We start from the raw sequence: 20,531 nt of genomic DNA, 5'->3' as shown, positions 1-20,531 counted from the left end.
TCATCTACTGAAATCCATCCACTTCCTCCCCAGAGGAGCCCAGAGGACACTCCGTTCTTTGGGACTGAGCACATGGTGCCACAACGGAGACTTCTGGAGTCTCTCCTCCTGGAGGCAAGCCAGACTGTCTAGCCTAAAGAATATTTAGGGCTGGTGTAACTAGATCTGCATGCCCACATCTTACCAAGAAAGGGTTGGAGAATGTTTGCCCAGACTGCCCACACTTCCTGGTGTGTCCCCTGCATGCACTACATGGGAAATAGATACCACTGTAAACTCGTGGCATGTGAAGCAGAGGTTTTTATAATCAGCTTGTGTGGATTTCAGTGGGTTGGCCTACTTTCTTTATTCATGGCAGTAACTAACAATGACAACCAATTGCCTGCACAGGCTGCCCCAAAACTGAGAGGAGGAACTGCTGAAGCCAGAGTCCAGCCCTGCCACTTCTTAAGGGTCAATAACTTTAGCTCCCTAAGCTTCTACTTGCCTATTTGAGAAGCAGAGGGGATGCTGTCTTTATTATTATTATCGTGAGGAGATGCATTTCCACCTGGTGCTAATCATGAACATGCAAGGCTGTCATCATTGGTGGGAGTGTGATAGGCTCTTCCTCTTGCCTCCCAGCCCACGCACAAACCTCAGCCCTTCTGGAACTTTACCTTCCCAACCTGGAAATGTCTCAACTGACTTGCTGAACTTTTCGAGGTACCAGCCCCTCACACGCAGTGTTTCAGATAGGTTCTGGGGTGTGCTCTTTGAACTGGGGCCCTTAACCTACAGCCACTTTCTGAAAAGGACAGCATCTCCTTCCTTTCTTCTCATCTGGCTGCCATCTCTCAGGATATGTGTCAATTGGGGTCAGCCAATAGTAAAGGAGAACTTGGTCTTGGGATCTTTGCTCCATTCTTGCTTTGGAAGATGGGTCTCTGAGCTGAGCTGGGCTGCTCGCTGGCTTGGTGAAACTGTGTAGGCTGAGACAGGTCATTCCAGAGGCGATAAGAGAGTCTCTAAAGAAAAAAAGGGAGAGCTCTGCTCTCCATGGTGGAGATGTTCCAGGGACCCATTAAGCTCCCTTCCCCTCACAGCTGCTCAGCCCTCATTAGTATGCAGGCAAGGAGGGCCTCTGGGAGCTACACTTATGGATTATCTGAAGCTAAGGGTAATCCCAAAATTCATGAGCACAGGCTCCAGGAATAAAAAGAGATGGAAATGGGGCAGGAGGAGGATAGGACCCTGACTATCAGCCAGGCAGATGAAATCCCATCCCTGAGACAAGCCCTTTCGAGTTTTTAAGTCTTAGAAGAACTTTAACAAAGTATTGAGAGCAAGAAGTAACTTTGGCTCTGTGGGCTACCTCTGTTGATATTTGTTGCATTAGAAACTAAAGTGGAGAAATGGTACATTTGTTAATTGACTCTAAAAATAACAAAAAAAGGTTATATGGTAGCATAAATAGCATGTTGTAATTAAAAAAAAAGCAAAAAACAACTATTTCCCACAGTAAGAGTCAGTGAGAACAGGTACATTGTTTCTCAGTTGCAGATGTCTTCAGTGTGTGGCTTAGGGACAGCAGCTGGTATCTGCTTCTGCAATGGTCACTTGAGGGGTCACAGTTTTGTAGCTTCTGGAAAATGCCGATGTCTTCCTGATAGGGTGGGGGTGAAATTACATCTTAGTACTCAAATGAAAATAAATTTGACCTCTGAGCCCCCGGAAGCATTTCAGTGGCCCCTGGGGGTCCAAACCACACTTTTGTCTGTTCATGTAACCAACCCCAGGGCCTTGTGTATGCTAGGCAAGTGTTCTACCTCATTTTTATTTTTAAAGTTTAAAATGTTTCATTTAATGTGGGGGGATGGTGGAGCAGACCGACTTGAAAATGGCTAAGTGACTCATCCCTGAGTTCAGGCCTCAGGGTCCTCCTTCCTTCCCCTGGCAAGCTTGCAAGTTCTTCTTGTCCCTCCTTTACACAGATGATGACAGAGGAAGGGTGTTGTAAAACGTGAGGGGGGAGGAGACAGGGCCAATCTGCTCTGGGGCCAAAGGGCACACGTTCCGGCAAATACTGGAAATTTTGACCTTGGGGGTCCTCTTCTCATGATGTCTCTATTGACTGGGCTCCAGACATCTAATCCTTGACTGGCTCCTGACAGTTGCTCTGCAGGGGCCTCTCCCTACCTCTCTCTCTCTCCACATCTTATCCAGGAGTACACTTAACTTCTCTGGGTTTCAGTTTAGTCACATGTAAGCTGAGGGAGGCTGTATACCACAGGACCAGCTCTACAAACAGCCTCAACGGAGTCAGCTCTTAAAGGGCATTGACTGCTAGCTTTGTTCTGAGACCTAGGAAGCTCACTCAGTTTCCCAGGTGCCACACTCAGCTTGGGCCGCAGGACTAGATGGCAGCAAAGGCTTCTTTCTGCTCACTGTCCAAAGATGCAGGTTGAAGGGCACAAACAACCTTGAATCGTATTACTGGAAGATTCCAGAAGAACTTCTGCAGAAGCAGAGGCTGGGCAGTTATGATTGAATTTGGAAACTTGGATTTCTACGACTTAACGCTCATTCTTTGGTCCTTTTAAATCTCATCTGGGATTTTTTTTTTTTTTGAGGCAAGATAATAATGGACCAATCTGACATAGGTGGCTTTGAAAGAGAAAGGGAGAAGGATAAAGGGGAGGGAATGTGAACAGGACAGCTGGACAAGAACAATCTTGAAATTTGTACATTGGGAAATTTTATGCACAGTACGCTGAATGCCAGGGGAGGCTCTTTAAAAGTCTTTGGTTATCAGGCACATCTTCACTGAAGTGTTTGTTGTGTGTGTTGCATAGGCGATGTCCTCTATGAATTATCTGTTGCATTATCCGCTGTGTTCTAGAACAAGGACCTCAGAGATGTTCCAGCTCAAAACGTTCTCTCAAGATGAAGCCAGAAGTGGTCAAATTTCTCAAAGGTGAAGAAGAAACCAATATTGGTGCAGTATCCCCTGGGGCGTCTGTGTACTTTGCCCCTGCTGTTGTTTCCCTTTTCCAGGCTCCATCCCTGCATCCCAAGAGTCAGGCAAAAAGCCCCAGGTGAAGAGAAGATTCTGTATGGGTCATTCGCATCTCCTGCTACAAAGTATAAGAGTATTAGCAAAGGTGCTACCAGTGGAACACAAAAGAGGAAAAGAATACATGTAAGAACAATCAGCGCCAGCAAGGGGACTGAGAGATGCTTAATGAGGTGGAAGCATAGCAGGATGGGTGGAGAGCCTTCAAGGCTGGAAAGAAGGCCAGTGGAAAGCCATTGCCTGCCAATCGGCCAGCCTCTTGTTGGAGGTTCAAGTCAGTGGCCACTGCTGTGAAGCCGAGGGACATTATCCTCCCCACAGGCAGGAGAGAGATGCTGAGTTTGGTGGGTCTATTGTTGTTGTTTGGTTGTTTGGTTTGGTTGGGGGGGGGTTGTTTGTTTTTTTTTGTTTTTGTGCTCTAGATAAAAAAGAAAAGTATAAATCGAGAGTCAGATTAATAAGAGGGGTCATTGCTTTTCTGCCTTATTCTGGTTTGTTTGTTTGGTTTGGTTTGGTTTTTCTGGGGCTGTTATCTCTGTGGTTTGCTGGGTGATTTAACAGTTTTCCAGCCCCAAACTTACTGACAAGGAAGCTTCAAACTCCCAAAGGACCTGCCTCTGAAAGCCAGGTGGGAATGGAGGAAGGAGCCACAGGGTGTTTGTAAATCCCCAGTTCTCTAGGGAAGCCGTGGGGCTTACTGTGGTAGTAAGATCTCTAAATGTTCCCTGTTGTAAGCTCACTGGGCTCAACTGACCCCAAAGGATAGTGGGACTTGGGTCAGAGGAGTCAGAGGAGGAGACAGGGTAGAGTTGAGTGTGTGATCTAGTCTAGGTAGAAGCAGTGGTTTGAGTCTTGGTCTATAATAGGAGCCTAGACCAGGACCAGGCTAGCCCATGCCACTGCACTGGAGCCACGTTGCTAGGAGACTCTATAGGAACCAAATGATTCCTTTTGAAAAGGAGTTTTAGGCCCAAGTAGAGCCGTGACTGCTAGAGATGGAGCCAATTACCCATCAGCACCACCTCTGGGTGCCCCTGAAGAATCCTTCGGTGACAGTTACTTGTTACTTAGGAGCAGAGGTAAAAGCCAAACATTGCCATGGGATGGGAAACAGGCTTCTCTTAACACTGCCACAGAGGTGTAGAGCGGTAAGTTCAGGTGAGGTGAAGTTGGTAGCAATAATACAATGAAGACCTCAAATAGCTGTCTCCTTTGTCCCAACAACCACGTGTTATAATAAAATAGCACTTGGAAGTGAGTGTACAACAGCATTTGAACTCTGGGAAAGCCCTGGTTTTCTTTGGGCTGATTTTTACTTCTGAGGGATGAATGTCCTTGGGGACATGTAGGAATATAGCTGTGAGTGGCCCACAGATAGTTCTTCTGCAAGTCGGGTGAGTCCCAGTGGGGCCGATCCTCATCACTGAGCACAGCACAAGGCTGACTGGCCTTTCTGAGAGGTGACCGGGAGACACACTCCAGAAGACACATGGCTCTTCCAGAGGGTCTGGTTCAGTTCTCCAAGCCCTTGGGGAGCAGTCAGGGTCTCAGAGCCTATCTTATGTTTTTCCAAAGGAGGGGAAGTGCTCACCAAGGCAGGGGCCTCTAAGACCATCTATATCCTGGCCTTTGGGGTGGCGAACAAACGGTAGAACTGCTTCCATGGTTCTGACGTCAGCAGAGAATAATTTCAAGCAGGAGCTAGCAGGCATGAAACCAACTTCTTGCAAACGAAAAGAAAAACATTTCAGTCTCAGAAGCTCTCTTGGCGCTCTCCTTCCCCATCAAGAAGCAACCAAGGCAGAAGTCCCTAACATGTGCCACTTCTTCACTTGGAAGGAAGGGGGGGGGGAACAGAAGCCACGAGGAAAGAAACAGAGTTCCCTATCCCCGTCGTTGTCCGTGGAGAGCCCTGGAGCAGGAGTGTCCTGGAACCAAGAAAGCCTCCTCCCTTTCTGAGACTCTGAAGTGCATTGAATAGCCAGCAGGCCCAAAGCTCTGCAGCCAATTGGAACTCACTCTGTAGACCAGGCTGGCCTCGAACTCAGAAATCTGCCTGCCTCAGCCTCCCAAGTGCTGGGATTAAAGGCGTGCGCCACCACCGCCCAGCATCAATTGTTTTTCTTTTAAAAAGTTTGTTTACTTTTATGTGTATTGGTGTCTTGCCTGCCTGTCTGAGTTACAGGCAGTTGTGAGCCACCAACTCTAGTTGTGAGCTGGGAGTTGAACCTGGGTCCTCTGGAAGAGCAGCCCGTGCTCTTAACTGCTGAGTCATCTCTCCAACCCATCAATTGTCTCTTTGGGTGAGCCTTTCACAGCTGAGCCACTTCTCCAGCCCAGTCTCTGGTCTCTTTTCAAAGTCCATCTTTAAGAGGCTCTGGGCTAATACCAACTCCTCTCGTAGCAGGCAAACCTTTGAACAGTTAACTCCAAATGCATGGCTGGAGAACACAGCTGGCAGCTGCTATTCTTTTCCCCCAAGTTTATGTCTATTTTGTACCCAACACTGGTGGATGTAGGCCAGGCCAGGCCAGTCTAAAGCATGCGCACTAAAGGAGAGTCGTGAAAGCAGTAAGCAGACCTTCAATGTCTGGCCGACCTGCCCCCGACCCCTAATCCCCTGCCAGGTATATTCAAGGCAGGAAGTGGTCAAGGAAATGAGCCCGATGGTCACAAGTCTTGCGTGTGTCGTGGCCAGTAAGCTCTGTGTTAGGTCCCAAAGAAAAGTCAGGACAAATGGCGAACTGGAGTGCCTATTAATATATCAAAGCAGTTGCTGGCCAGGCCCTCTCAGTATCACAAGGACCTGTTATGGAGTCCTGGCTCCTCTCGGCACGCCTCACTCCTATCCTCTCTCCTAAACCTCTCTAGCCTCTGAACATCCCTTCCCTTTCCCCAGCTTCCCTTTCCTATAGAATGCAGCCATTTCTGCCATTCACTCTCTTGGTCTCTTGCTTTCTTTGCCTTCTTGGTCTTCTTTCGTCTCCTCTCTTCTCTTCCTTTCTTACCTCTATTTGTCTGGCCCGTGTTTAGTCTGGATCCTCCTAGATGCCTCTGGCTAGTCTCTCCCTCATCTCTACAATAAAAACCTTCTCCTCAACCACACCCAGGAGTGGTTATGTCCTCTTCTTCATTCTCCTGGAGTGTGTTTTCCTCCTATAGAGAGACAACCCAGACAGTTGCCTGACACTCACCTGGGGACAGCCAGGATGAGGTCCTCCCTTAGACAGAGGCAGGGGCACTTCCTCTCCTCCAGCCTCCCTTGTGGAGGAAGATGACTGGGACTGGGCTTGTGGCATAGCCTCTTTCCTCCAGCCCGACCTTGACCTCCATCTTGAAGACCCACCTGCTCAGATGGCCATGGCTGAGAAGGTCCCTTTGGAATTCTCCCTCCTGCCTGCCAAATGAGCCCGGTCCATCTCTCCATCTGCATAGACGGATGCTTCTGTGTTACACAAGTGCTGAAGTCACTACCCCGCTTCCTGCCCTCAGCCCGTTTGAAGCCTCTCTGGAGGACAGTTGTCCTTGATTGACCATCCATCACTCTTCCTGGAATGCTGCCGAGAGACAATGCCAAGCTCAGGCAGAAGAGGAGGAATTGGTCAGAGGGTTAAAATGTCCCTAGAAGACAGTTCTAAAGCCAAGGTCAAGTGTCGTAAGTGACTTTGCCATTCCTTCCTGTAGACAAGGAAACAACATGAAAGACTGAATCAGGGTCCCCAAAATACAGCCAGAGGGTTTCTCTTACTTTAGAGTATGGCCTTGGTTGCAGAATGTCTATAAATAACATATTTGGGGGTCTAGATCTCTTTCAGGGAACTGAATTTTGCCCACCACCCTTCTGGAGAAGGCTTTGAGGACTGAAAAACGATCTCCCTTCTTTTCCTCGCCTCTCCAGCTGTGGCTGGTGGGACTAGGGCCCTCAATTGCAGACAGGTTTATGAAAACAGAGCCAACTAGGTCCTTCCTTCCTTGTACAGATAAGCATTTGTTAGTGAGTATAGGAGACAGAGGCCTTGGAGAATGGAAGGAAGAACAAATGCCAGGTAAACCCCAAGCCCAGTGCTAGGCAAAACCGCAGGGGAGGGGCTGGCCAAGGGGAGGCAAAGCAAGCAAACCTGCCGGATGGTTGATTGACATAGACTGAGAGAACCAGAAGGAGGAGAGGAAGGAAGACAGGAGAGGAGGAAGAGAACTATGGAGGGACAGAAGAACAAGGTGGAGGGGAGAAGAAAGAGGCAGAAACACTTTCCAACTCCTCTTTGTGCTCCTGAGTGCCAGCCTGACTTCCCAAGAGAGTCTTCATCTCCATTTCTGTGGCCAGCCTCCACATCTCTTTGATGAGGTGTTTGTCTCCTAACCGCTGAATTCTGTATCAGATGTGAAGTCGTCCTTGTGCAAGATGGGCAGTTTGAAAGAGCTGGGGTCTGCCACTGGAATGAGCTGCACAGCGTGAGACAGGCATAGAGAGACAGAGCAGGTGAGGGGCGAAGACTCAGAAGCGTGTTTACACCGTGGGAGCCTGGGAGGAGGAGTGATTGTCTGAAAGGAGTTGGCAGGGAGCTGGGGGTCAGAGGAGCAGAAAGGACAGTAAGGGAGAGAAGAGCTGGCCCTGTCAAAGCAGGTTTCTAGTGGTACTTGGCAGGGACTTCTGGATCCTATCACCAGAATCTGGGGCCAAGATCTGAGGACTTAGGGTGGGGGTGGGGATCTGAGAATGTTTGTGCAGAAAACGGACATACATCAACATCATCATCATCATCAACAACAAAAACAACAACGGCAAGAAAGCATCTCTGTGTCTTCAAAGCACCCACACCCCTGATCCTTCATATACAAGAGGAGCTATTATCAAGGGGTTTCCTGTGTGTTAGGCTACTTCAACTCCCAAGTACCTAACAACCCTAACCCCACAAATGGCTTCCCTTTTGCAGTCAGGTCTATTATTTAGAGATTTCATTCTACAGAGATGTTTTGAATATTTAACCAGCAAACTCTGAATCACTACTTCTAGAAAAATATACTAGTTACTTTTTAGTTCTTTGTAACAAAACGCCAGACACAGACAACTTCAGGTAGGAATGATTTCTTTTAACTCATGGCTTCAGAGGGATTTCAGTTTGTCACCATAGAAAATGCATGATAACAGGAAGCAGAGAAATGACCAGAAACATGGCTAGACTCTAACACTCGAAGGCTGGTTCCCAGTGGCACCTCAACAACCAGACTCCGCTTCATAACAGTTCTATAACCTCCCAGGACAGTGCCGCCAGCTCCCACCACGTCTGCAAACACAGGAGACTGTGGGGGCATTCTCATCTAAACCACACCTTAGAGCACAGGGCTAACCTCCTGCACACCCGTCATTATCAAGCCATAACCCTGCGTCTTGGCTGCTTCTATTTACTGCCTTATTTAATATATCTTGTTGACTCATGAACATTGAAATACCCGCCTTTAACTAATGTACACAGTTTTCCATCCTGGCCTATGTTTCTGGATCTTGCTGTTTTTTCTTCTTCTCTGAGTGTCTGTTTCCACTCTCCCTCTGTCCTTAATTGCCTTGATTCCCAGGGACTGTCCTCATATTGTTTGAGCTTGGCTCCAATGTTGCCTGCTCTAAGAAACTCCTGCTGGAAACCCAGGGAGATCTCAACTCTCTCACAAACTCTTTCTTCACAGGCGCTAGAGTATTCGTGCATACTCTGCCCCCTAAAACGAGTCTTTGGAGAGGCTCATCTATTAATTCTTGTAACCATAGTGTGGTAGTTTGAGTAAGAATGTCTTCTGCAAGTTCATATGTTTGGATACTTGGCCCCAAGTTGATGGAACTGTTTGGGAAAGATTAGGTGGTGTGGCCCAGTTGGAGGAGGTATGGTCCAGTTGGAGGAGGTGTGGCCCAGTTGTGGGAGGTGTGGCCAACTTGGAGGAGGTGTGGCCCAGTTGTGGGAGGTGTGGCCAAGTTGGAGGAGGTGTGGCTTAGTTGCAGGAGGTGTGGCTTAGTTGCAAGAGGTGTGGCTTAGTTGCAGGAGATATGTCAGGGCAGGCTTTGGGGTTTCAGAAGATGGGGACATTCTTAGTTAGCTTGTAGCTCTGGCTTGTAGCTTGAGCTGAGAGCTCTCTGCTGTCCCTGCCACCATGCTATTGCTCTGTCAGCATGGACTCTAACCCTCTGGGACCATAAGTGATCGATTCTTTTATAATTTGCCTTGATCATGTTGTTTTATCACAGTAATAGAAATGTAGAAATAGTGTCAGCATAGTATCTGATGCCCAGTATAATAAAAGTATAAACATTCAATGCGGGAACCGCAGATGAAGAAAACTCACTCAGTTACTGCAGTCACCACTGGGTTAAATAGCCACTGGGGACTTTTATTTGATTCTCAGTAAGTTTGCTGTCATGGCTCAGACTCGGTGTTGTCAGAGGCTAGGCTCACAGGAAAGGGAGCGCTGAAAAGGATGGCATGCACTCTTACGGACATACTGGGAATAGTGCCTACCCTAAAGGGGCATCCATGTTTACTCACAATATGGACAGCCAAGGTTAAGGCTTCGGATGGTCAGGCCAAGCTGAAGATGTCCCTTCTGAAGACAGAGGATGCCCATGTGCACAGAAGTGCAGAGGGGTAATGTGCTCATCTCTGCCAGTCTCATCCCTTGACAGGCCATGGTTCTCATCAGCGCTGAGAAGTTCTGGAGGGCTTCTTGCCTTGTGGATGGCACTTGCCAGCTGGCTATTCCGAAGCCCTGGATACCTTCTCTGCCCCTAGGCTTCCCCCTTCCTGCTACCCAGGACAGACAGCCTGTTGGCTTACCCATCTGGATGGAAGCACATTGGCCCAGGGCCTAGTGAGGCCTGAGGGCTGATTCCTGGTAACAGGAAGCCAAGGGTTGCTCCAGTTCCTACATAAAACGATCTGTGCACTTCTGAAGTCCCCTTGGTTTTTGAGGCCCTAGACTCTCCTCCTAGGTGGGACAAATATAGTCCTTTCTCTGGAAAGCCCTGGAAGCTGACTGGAGAGACACATGTGGCTCTGCTGACCAGCCTCACTTTCACCTTCTTAGCAGCACTTTCAAGTGGCCTCTGAGAACTCTCGGGAAGTCCTCACAATCTTCTAGCTGTTTCTCCTTCTGCCAATTCCAGACCAGCATGCTCTTTTGCCCTTTATCTCCCCTCCCCCCACCTCCACATCCCCCACTCTCACTTTTTTTTTTCCCTTCAAATCAGTTCTCTGGAATTCTCTTCCAGAAAATGTCTTTCCTGTGTTGTCAGTATTTTCTTTCTCTGTTGAATCTTACCAGCAACAAAAAATCTGCAGCGAAATTTCCCATTTCTAACTATTAGTGCTAGACCTCATTTCCCATTTCCCTCAGGTAACAGCCACCAGACCCATGGCCAGCAAAGGCTCTCTCTTCTCACTTGTGTTAGGTGTCTCTGCATCTAACACAAGTACCATCCTGAGTCTGCACCTGCTGGGCATTCACTAGGACTCACTGAAACCACAGCTCCTTGTGTGAGAGCACTCGATTGTATGAATGCCCAACGCCTAGAGGTCAATTGGTTGTGTGCAGGTCACACTTTGACAGCAAGTGCCTTGTTCCCCTTGTGTAAACAAGTCCAGTTTCTACAACATGGGACCAGAGTAGGAATTCAATGCATGCTTGGTGAGCAAACACACAACTAAACATGAGACATGTTTAGCTCTTTTTTGAACTCCCAGAGCAATTTTCTCTCTCTCTCTCTCTCTCTCTCTCTCTCTCTCTCTCTCTCTCTCTCTCCTCTCTCTCTCTCCCACCTCCCTCTCCATTTGCTCTTCATTCCCCACCCTCTCCTCTTCCCTTCCTTCATCCTCCATTCTCCTCTCTTCATCCCCCTCTTTCTTTTCTTTCCTTTTCTCTTCTTTTTTCTTTCCTTTTTTTTTTTTTTTTTTTTTTTTTTTTTTGTGGATACATCCATTAGGACCAGGATCCACATATCTGCATTTTGATTGATTGTGGTTTTCTGTTATAGTCTCCATCTGAGCAAAGAGAAGTTTCCTTGGGGGGGGGGGTGAGGACTACACTTATCTGTAGGCATAAGGAAGTGATTTTCAACTTTCCCAATGCTTCGACCCTTTAATATACACTTCCTCATGGTGTGGTGACCCCAACCATGAAATTATTTTTGTTGCTACTTCATAACTGTAGCTTTGCTGCTGTTATGAATCATTCTGTAAATATGTTTTCCCATGGTGACCCTTGTGAAAGGGTCATTCAACCCTTCTCTCCAGGGGTGGCGACCCACAGGTGTGGAGGCCAAATACTTAGAATGTAGTGAGGGATTATGCTAGTTTAGTAAAGTGGTGGATGTAGGCACTGGAAACAAAGTCCCTTCTTGCCATGGCTAAGGAGCCAATGTCAGCTGTCTTTCCAGACGCCTCGATTCTCCATTGCTCTGTGACCATTTGTTTCCTGTAGCACAGCCTCAGACTTTGTCTTAATCTTCTTACATAAAATTATCTAATTCTTTTGGAGCAGCCTGTACCCTCTGTAGCATCCGAGGCATTCAGTAAACACATTGGGCAGGGGGGTAGACACTATGAAGTCCCTGACTGGAACTCTCTCGTCTGTGGACTGTGGGCCAGACAGGAGAAAGACATGGTTCCTTACACAATCCTCCAGTATAAAAGAAAAGAGTGGGAAGAGGAACAACAGAAGTCGGTGTTTACCTCCTAGAAGCCCCACTTTTATTACCTGCCTAGATTCTGGAAAGACAGGGAATAGGGCACCCAGGGAAAGCCGGAAGCCAGCAGCGGAGACATTGTCTAGTGCTTGGAGACGACTTCGTCCTGGCTATCTCACACATTTAGGAATGGAACCAGGCCTCCAGACGGAGAAGAGTGATGGGCCTGCTCTCAGTGACAGTATTTGGTTTGGGTATAAGTATACGCCCCACCAAAGAGACCCTGCCCATTAGGTTGGCTCTCTCTAATTTTGTTCTGAAACAGAAGCCTCTGACACCTACCTCTGCACTCCTCCTCCCGGTACCTACCAAGTCACTTGGATACCAGCTCCCAGCAGCCTTTTAACCTCCCCTTTCCACACACTCCATTTTCTCCTTCCCCTGGAAAGGCACCTGCAGCCCTCACAGAATCACTGAAGTCAATTTGTGCCGAGAGTGTGAGCGTTTTAGCATATTGAGTGGTCCAAATATTTAAATATCTATGATATAGGAAGCACGGAGAACATTAAAAACCATTTTCTCCCTGCTGATTGCAAGAGAGGAAATACGCACAGCCTCTGCTCTGCTGCAGGGTTGCAAAACTGCTGGCCTAATCATATTGCCGTATGTAAAGAAGCTCTCCCGCCTCCTCCAGGCTGCCTTAGGTTGCATTGACTGTAAACAAAGATGTATTGGTGTGTGTGTTGGGGGGGGATTGCTTTTGGTGTGAGTTTATTGTTTATGTAAATCTCTCAGAATGTGACATAGCAAGATAGCTTCCTATGTTGTGCTGATCCACATTTTAGGCCAACAGCCAAAGTATTTTATCTTTTCCTTCATTATAGTGATCTTCCAATTAGCCGTGGTCTGTAATACCCTGATTTTGGTGGCAGTGGTTTGGACAGGATTGTTTGATAGTTCTGCTCGAGAGGCAAAATAAGGGGCCTTATTATAGAAGTGCAGAGGTTGTGCAGAAACTGAGTTCTGTTGCAAAGTTTGCCGATAAGGGGAAAACCGGCCCTTAAGCGTCCATTCTGTTCTGTATATTAACACTTCTAATCTGCGCTGCTGATAAAACTGCAAGCCATTTGCCTTTGGAGGAATTAGTTCTGCCTCACTTGTGTAACCAGGCGATGGTGATTAACCTTTAAACTGTCCAATATTCCCAGCAGCCTCCTGCTCCAGATTAGAAACTATTTAGTTATGACCAACTAAATTAACAACAGTCCCCTCTAAAGAATGAGATTCAGAAGGTGGATGCATTTTAAGGTGGAAATGTGTTTTGAATTGGTGAGCCATCCCTTTTAAGGTGTTTATTCCCTGTCTTTAATGGCCAAGCTGCCACACTGGGAATGGAAAAGCTTGGCTGGGGGAGGGGAGGTAGGTGGCAAGGGAGGGGGACCAGTTGTCCTGGTTGGGTTTACAGATGCAAGGTTTCATGGACACAAAGGAAACTTGTCTGGGTTTAGCTTTCCTTGCTTAGAAAAAGATGTTATGAGCAAAAGGCCCTGGGTTAAATCCCTTGTACATGAGCGTGTGCACACGCGCGCGCACGCGCGCACACACACACACACACACACACACACACACACATACAACTTTAGTTCTTCTGCCAGACCCAAGCCAAGCTCACAGCAGGACTAAGCAGTTGTTCCTAATGAGAAGATTAAGGAATAAAGTAGCTCTCTTACTCTTTCTTCATTTCTCCATTTCTTTCTCCATTTCTTCCCGGAGTTGAATGTCAGAAAAAGATGCTAACTAACTTTCATGTGCCAGACCTAGGGGTCTGCCCACTGCAGGTGGGTCCACCCAAGTGAACTGCAGCTGGGTAACAATCTCATTTCAGCCCTCTCCTATCTGCCCATTTCAAATGTGTCATTTATCAGCGGAAGCATACCCTGAGTGGTGAAGGCCAGGCAATTATGTAATCGTGTCATGCCTTAAATCCCCAAATTGTTGGTCCTCCCTGGATAACACTGAAGATGGAGCAGCAATCCTCACCCCCCACCCCCGTCAGGAGCAACCTTTTCTGTTTTACCAGTTTCGTATCAGCTACCTCCTTAAGAACTGCTAATCTAGATACGGCATTAGCAGATGTCAGTCAAGCCGCAGTCCACAGCGAAGCCTTCTTCATATACCAATTTAAATCATTCATGGTCTTTTCTTTGGCATTATTCAAAAGATCATAATAATTTTCTTGTGCCCACAGCACAAAAAAATCAATTATTTCCCCACAAAGACTTGAAAGTACTTAGCGAGTGTGGCAAGAAAAGCTGAGGGTGATATCAAACTGAAATTGCACTCATTACATACAACACAATTAGTTGCCACTAGCCTGGCCGGGCTTTAATTCTGAATGGCATATCTTTATTATTACAGAAACAAGCATGCAAATGACATTGTTCGGGATTTGCCGAAATCAATAGGATATAGTGCTGTGTGTTTGGTGGCCACTGTCAGTCACACTGCTGTGGATGGGAGATAATGTGTGTGTTTGAATTAATGAAGGGAGCAGGCAACATCATAAGTGACACCCGAATAAAAGAAATGGGTACATGATATTTGTAATTATTCTACTTGTGTTTTCGTTGTAAATACTTGTGCTTTTTGTTTTTTAATCAAAGGATTAATTGCATTTTAATAAGGCATTATGATTTGCAGAGCTTTAGTTAATTAAAACTTGTAGATTATAATTATGAAGTGATGCTGAGCTTTCTAAAGATCACCCATATGTTTAGAATATGTATAATTTTTCTGTTAAGCAGTGGCAACCTCCTCCCTCCACCCCCTTTTCCTTGTTTTTCCCGCACCAACAGAAGGCCATGGACAACTTCTATGAACTATTGGTGAGCTCAGAAGTCCAGGTAAATTTCTCTAAAGAGTAACTAGAATGCCATTCGGGCTGTTGCCCTTAAAACCACTGTGAAGTGGCACCTTGGGATAACATTCAATGAGGAACTTTCCTATTGACACTTGCCTCTGGTTCATCCTCTTGAGATGCAGCCCTGGAGAGGTTTGATGAGATGCAGTGAGGCTTGAGTGCAAACATGGGGAATTTAAAGCGGGCAAGGTCATACCGGTGAGCTGGTGAGCTGTAGACTCAGGCTGGTTCCCAGGGGAGATGCTCATCTCGACCCAGCCTCATCTGTTGTGATATTTGGGGCTGATATGGAAAAGGTGGGGTGGGAGAGGGATGGAGCTTGGAATTCCCCAATGTTAACACATTAGTAATGCACAGCGGAATGCAGCCCAGAGACTTGCACTTGTGTTTCCTGTAGGTGTGTGTTCTGTGAAGGCTGATGGATTAATTGCTAGATAGATGGAATCAAACTAAGGTAAAACATTATTAAGAAGTTTTAAAATCTTAATGTAACATTTTGAAGTTTGCTTTTGGGGGATTTCTTTCATTTGTCTCTCTCAATTTTTCATTCTCTCTGGGATCAAGTGTTTCAGTTGCCTCCAAGGTGGGCCACACTTGCTGAGAGTTTGCCATGTACACCCTTTGTCAAGTCCGGTGAAGGTGGGGAAGGCCGGTAGATGCGGGAGCACTCATGGCTACATCTCCTCTGGCCAGTGCCAGGACTGGGTAGATTGACTGTAAAGTGCTAGGTGCCCAGAGGCTAATGCTTCCTGTCCTCTAGAAATTCTTTAAGAACACTGCTTCCATTCACAAGGCCAAGCAAAGAAGGATGAAGTTGGCAGAACAAGGCTCCCACAACCTGATTTTCTCATCCCCAAAACCTGATTTTCCATGATGTCTATAGTTGTTCCCTAAGTAGGGTGGCCCAACGTTGATTTAAAATCTAATATGAGGCTTGTCATGGCTTCCTATTTTAACTCTGAAAACCTTGAACTTGAAAAGGTAGTTCATTCAAAGCTTGCTAAAATATTTGCTCAGCCGCACAATGGTGTGTGATGGAAAATAAACTCTCATGGCTTGCTTCATCCTATCAGCCTCGGCCTGCAGCGGAGAAAGAATGCGGGAAGGTCAGTCAATTACGTGTGGTAATCATCGTAAGCATATTATCTGAGACACAGATGTCTTCTATGACCCCACACGACATGGCTATTAACCTCAGAGCAATATAGAAACGGAGTTGGCTTGGGGAGGGGAATGAGGTAAAGCAGGCTTTCAGTCTATCCTTGTGGCATGGGCTCAGAGAAGAGAGTGTTCTGGACATGAAGACTATTTTTAGGAACTTGACCAACCATGTGAGCCTTGCTCACCCCTCCTTGATGGAGACCTTTCTATGGGTCTCATCATGTGCATAAGTACTTGCCATCCCTGAAAATGAGGGTAGCCAAAAGGCCTGGGAGCTATCACAGACACATTGGCATCTTGCTATTCTGTTCTCTGTACACCAGGAGAAAGAGAGAGGAGAAGGCGACCTGAGTATTTAGTAAATAAGTTCCCCTCTAGTCCTCAGTGTGAGTGGGAATAAAGGACATTGGGTTACTCAGTCAGAGGGACCTGACTAGGCTGCCCAGGGGACAGAAACTCAAAGGAAGGGTTCTTGTATATTTAATGGCATTGGTCTCCATAGGCAGTTATGATTCTGTAAACAGGCTGGCACCGGGCTGGGCAAATGGTGATATTTTATGAAGCCTGTTGATAGATTGCTAGCTGCCTGGGATACATAAGCAGTTAGGAAAATGCCTGCCTTGTGAAATACTGGAGCCAGGCTCTGAAGATTCAAAAGTGAATACACAGAGGTCCTGCTCTCTGGGAGCTTACTCTCTGTGATAAAGAAGATGGAGAAAGCCTACATAGATTTAAAATTATGTCCTAGCTGGAGGAACAGGTCCATGCAAAGGGTAGGTAGAAATGAAGATAAGACTATGCTAGCAAAGGCACAGGTCATTTTTCTGGGACTGATGCTTGAACTAGAATCCATCTGCTGATAACCACCATCTGTTTGAGAACTCACTAGAGTCTAGACACTGTCCCAGGCATTTCCCTTGGACATTGTCTAATCCACACAACAACTTTAGACCTATCAGGAGCTTAAGGTTCATAGAATGGAGCTTGCCAGATGCTTCTGGGACTGGTTAGTAGAACCAGACTCTGCAAAAAGGAGGCTGTGTTAGCCTGCGTAAGACAATGGAACCTGGGTTACAAAAACATGGTGCACCCCAGAAGTATAAGGACAGCTGAAGCCAGAGTCATGTAGGACATATATGTCTAACTAGCATGCATGAGAGGTGGATAGAGCTCTCAGCTGATTGGCCACCATGGATAGCATGATCAGACATGTCTCTGAAGAGCTCTTTTCAGGGACACTGGGGAGATGAGGCATTGAAGATCTGAAAGCAGAGACAGATAAAGAGTTTTGTTCCAAGGTTGGGTACAGATGGTGATAAAATCAAGGGTGAAGAGCCAAGAAGGAATAGCCAGGCCCCAAGAGGTACCAGGAGAGGCAGGCAGCTGAGGGCTGTGATGGCAAGGAGTCTGGGTGACAGAGTTCCTCCACAGTCCCCTGGGAGGACCCTGGTTGTCCTCTCTTTGTGTGAGAAACAGAATCTCAGAAAACCGAGGAGATGAAGTGAGCCAAGTCCTAAGGCTCATGTTGTGACCAAGTGGGCAAGTGGGCTCAGAACTGACTCTCTGGCTTTGCTGCCAAGGTTCTTACCAGTCTGCTCCTCTGTGTGTGTGGGCAGAGGGGGCACGTTGGGATGCATGTGAGTGTGCATGTGAGTACACACGTGTGTGTTCATAGGAGCGTAGCTAAGAAACACCGACTCATTCCTTAGATACTTTAACTCACATTTCCCTGTCTTTCTCTGTGCCTCCTGCTCCTTACCCTTTCCCTAGAGTCTCTCCATTGAAAAACTCTCAGTGCTGAATTATAAAGATTTCAGTGGTAGCCCAATCTATTTTTACACCTTTAAGCCATTATAAGCAGGCAATTGTACCCAATGAATGACAAAACTAGATCGTATAGATGTATTTTAGGAGGACCGTGAATCAGCTTAAGCTGGCTGGTGTTGATGGTCCACGTTACAGAAAGTAGGCCACAACAACAGTGCACATGACTTACAAGCTAGCTTATTAAGTATTCTTTTTCAATCCACAGCAGACAGTTTCAGCATCTGCTCTACCACTCTCATCTCCCTAACAGAGAAGAATTTGCTCAGGGATGTCTCCTACTTTGTGTGGCTTTCTGTTTCAGGGAAAGGAAGCTCTGAGCTCTGCCCCAAAGGACAAATCCTGAGGGTCCAGACTCCCACTGCGATCCCACAGACAACAGAGGGCGGCAAATGAAGGGTCGGTGAGGTGCGAATAAACACAAGAGGCCTTCTGGGAAATGAGTTCCTTCTGTGTGCCAGTTTTTGTTGTTCTAACTTGATAATGGGTAATCGATACACATTAGATATCTGTTGCTTACATGGTCTAGAGGCTGAGAAGTTCAGAGCAGGGTTCTAGCTCTTCGCATGCTGGTCCTCACACACAGTACTTCTACAGCATGGGTTGTGACCCCTTGTGAGGTCAGGATGTCAGATGACATCACAGGGGTCACCTAAGACCATTCAAAAACACACATATTTACATTATGATTCATAGCAGGAGTAAAATTACAGTTATGAAGTAGCAAGGAAAGAATTTTATGGTTGGGGATCACAGAAACATGAAGAACTGTATGAAAGAGTCATAGCTTTAGGAAGGTTGAAAAGTACTTTGTTGGTTAAATGGGAGGAAAGCAAGGGGAGTCTCTTCTTGGAGCATATCGATATCATCCCATTCATGGCGCCCAACCTCCACCACCTAATCACCTACTTCATGTTTTAATGCCATCATTTTGGACACCAACTTTCAGCATATTAGTTGGAGAGGGGACATACAAAAGTCACCCAGTACCACTGCTCTTTCTCTGTAACGTGTCATACTGGGATGTGATGTCTCTTAACTGCAATAACCACACCGTGGTCATGAGCTGCGCACATTACACCCTCAGCAACAGCCCAGAGGAAAGATGGAGTGACAGGGTCATCAGTGACTCAGTCACTGAGTGCCAACTCTGCGTCTCCTCTGCAACTTGTATGCCATGCGACCGTACGCCACTTCCTTAGCAAGCCATTTTATAAAATTTGGTAAAATGGATATAATATGAAATTTACCATTTTAAACATTCTAGCATTTACAGAGCAACTGTAACTCTCTTCTCGAATAAACAATAACTCTTTGACACCTTTCTCCTGGCCCTTGGCAACCATTATTACACCTTTTAAAAGATTTATCTTATTTTATTTACATAAGTGTTTAGCCTGTATATACGTACTACTTGCATTCCTGGTACCTGAAGAAGCCAAAAGAGGGTGTCAGATCCCCTAGAACTGGAGTTACAGATGGTTATAAGCTATTATACGCATGCTGGGAACTGAACCTTGGTCCTCTACAAGAGGAGTCAGTGTTCTTAACTTCTGAGCCATCCATCTCTCCAGCCCCAACTCTTCAGTCCCCACTCTCCAGCCCCCACTCTCTCTCCAGCCCCCACTCTCTCTCCAGCCCCCACTCTCTCTCCAGCCCCTACTCTCTCTCCAGCCTCCACTCTCTCTCCAGCCCCAACTCTCCAGCCCCCACTCTGGTTATGAATTGAATATTCTCAGTACTTCAGAATAAGGAGTTTGTCCTGTATTTTTTGAATTTGTCTCTTGTGATTGCCTCATTTATTTAGCATGATATCTTTTTTTTTTAAAAAAGAGATATTTATTTATTGTACATACACACGTATGCCTGCATGAGTTTATGTCCATCACATGCTTGCAGATGCCTGAGGTGGTCAGAAGGCTTCAGATCCACTGGAACTGAAGTTATAGACAATTGTGAGCCACCTTATGTGAGTGCCGGGAATTGAACCTGGGTCCCCTGCAAAAGCAGTAAGTGTTCTTAACTACTGAGCCACCTTTTTAGCCTTTAGCATATCTTCAAGGTTTTCCTATGCTGTATTGTCTATGGCTTCTGAAATGTGCCATTGAAGTCCTAAGTCCTAAGGGCATCAAAACTGGATTTAAATTCTGTCTTGTCATTGACTGCCAAGTGTAAGGGTCACGGGCATGATCTTAGTGCTCCATCCCTAGGTGTAAGCACTTGCTCTGCCACTCAGGTGATCAGAATTCAGCTGCTTGCTTCTCTTTGCCTCAGTTTTTCTAACTATAAGGGGTAGCTGCGTTGGATTGCTGAAGACCCAAGTGAGTTACTGCAGACAAGCATATCCATATTGCTACAGAGGGTGTCTGGCACACAGTAATTCTTTCTGTCATAACTATTATTGCTGTAATTATTTGTGAACAGGCGGTTTTTGTGGCTTTTTCCAAAAGCTACATGTGACTTTTGCCTACCAACAACCACCACCGTAGGAGCTTTAGAATAGTTCGCAGCGCCCACTGTTGCTGTCTCAGGTAGAAGGTTCTGGGCCCTCATGTTTTCTCCTGCTTGAGTCTTTCTGCTTTCATACGAGAGACTTGGCCAGTTTCCCTCTATTTCCTGTTCAATTCTAGAGAGATTAGCTCTGTAGGGTCCTTGGACCCCAAGACCCACATGTGTGTACACACACCCCCAAAAAGACAACACAAGCCCATATCCAACATCCCTGTGCAAATGTGAGGTGCAGCTGACACTTCAGGTGAACTGAGGAAGAGACCAACAGGCACAGGCGGCTACTCTCCTGCCCCAGCAGCTATATAGAAGGGAGTCCAGCAGACTCTAAGCCCACTGATGTCCTCACAGTGAATCTGGGATAAGACTGAGTGAAGCTTGAAAACGGGGGGGGGGGG

At 46.6% G+C, this 20,531-nt stretch overlaps 2 long non-coding RNA genes across 2 annotated transcripts; one reads left to right on the top strand and one right to left on the bottom strand.

Annotated features, from left to right (window-relative positions):
• The first annotated feature begins 14,573 nt into the window (after positions 1-14,573).
• On the top strand, positions 14,574-18,065 carry LOC116079946. The gene is made up of 3 exons (XR_004114241.1): positions 14,574-14,623; positions 15,038-15,094; positions 17,930-18,065. It is a non-coding gene; the product is annotated as an uncharacterized LOC116079946 (long non-coding RNA).
• LOC116079945 lies at positions 15,080-18,219 on the bottom strand. The gene is made up of 2 exons (XR_004114240.1): positions 18,146-18,219; positions 15,080-15,720 (listed from the first exon to the last, which is right to left on the bottom strand). It is a non-coding gene; the product is annotated as an uncharacterized LOC116079945 (long non-coding RNA).
• Positions 18,220-20,531: the final 2,312 nt, after the last annotated feature.

Source organism: Mastomys coucha, unplaced genomic scaffold (genome assembly GCF_008632895.1).
Source record: "Mastomys coucha isolate ucsf_1 unplaced genomic scaffold, UCSF_Mcou_1 pScaffold6, whole genome shotgun sequence".
Taxonomy (NCBI): Eukaryota; Metazoa; Chordata; class Mammalia; order Rodentia; family Muridae; genus Mastomys; species Mastomys coucha.
Note: the sequence above shows the minus strand (reverse complement) of the source record. Positions and strands in the feature narration are given on the sequence as shown.